Below are 730 nucleotides of genomic sequence, written 5' to 3'. Positions count from 1 at the left end.
ACATTTTAGATATGTTTTATGAGTTTTTTAATCTGTCTGATGAAATTCAGTGCATAAAACAGAGTAAGCACAGCAACATGTGGAAGTTCTAAAAAGATAAAAATTACTCTGCTTATTAAATTTTTTTTACTGTCATTCCTGTAGGAGACAGTTTCCCTGGAATCTGATTTTACTTTCCATCTTTGTAAGTATTAAGCCAATTATTATCTTATCTGTTGGAATATTTTGTGTCACAAGTTAATGTAAAGAATAACAGAACATCCTATGTGAAGTCAATGTTGACAGCATGTGTGTTCTTTGCTTTGTTACAGACTCTTTCTTTGGCCTATATGACAGGGATGCTGTCCAGGTATGATTATTTAGGTTTATCGAGCAGCCGCCTATATTTCCTGTTTGAATTGTGTGTGATAAGTTAAGCTAAATAAATGGTGGCATATCCATTGTTTTTACAGTTTCTATAACACCAAGTCAGTTGTGATGTGCCTGGGCATCACGGCAGCAGTCTGTCTCCTGGTCACAGTCTTCAGTTTCCAAACTAAGGTGAGAAAATAAAATGTGGCCTCTCCTGCTTTCTTTGAGATCATAAAAGTGTAGTAGTTTATGTCAAATACCTTCTCATGTTTTCTGCATGTCTTGTTGCTCTCTCCTTTTTTCCCAGATCGATGTTACTTCATACCAAGGAGTGCTCTTTGTCTTCTGCATGGTTATGTTCATCTCCGGACTGCTCCTA

General features: G+C 36.4%; 1 long non-coding RNA gene across 1 annotated transcript; it reads left to right on the top strand.

The window, feature by feature from the left end:
• Positions 1-38: 38 nt before the first annotated feature.
• Positions 39-730, top strand: LOC112141600. Its single transcript, XR_002918426.2, has 4 exons — positions 39-184; positions 312-349; positions 453-540; positions 659-730. It is a non-coding gene; the product is annotated as an uncharacterized LOC112141600 (long non-coding RNA).

This window comes from Oryzias melastigma, unplaced genomic scaffold (assembly GCF_002922805.2).
Source record: "Oryzias melastigma strain HK-1 unplaced genomic scaffold, ASM292280v2 sc01416, whole genome shotgun sequence".
NCBI classification, from domain to species: Eukaryota; Metazoa; Chordata; class Actinopteri; order Beloniformes; family Adrianichthyidae; genus Oryzias; species Oryzias melastigma.
The sequence above is the reverse complement of the archived record's forward strand: the minus strand, read 5'-3'. Positions and strand labels throughout refer to the sequence as shown.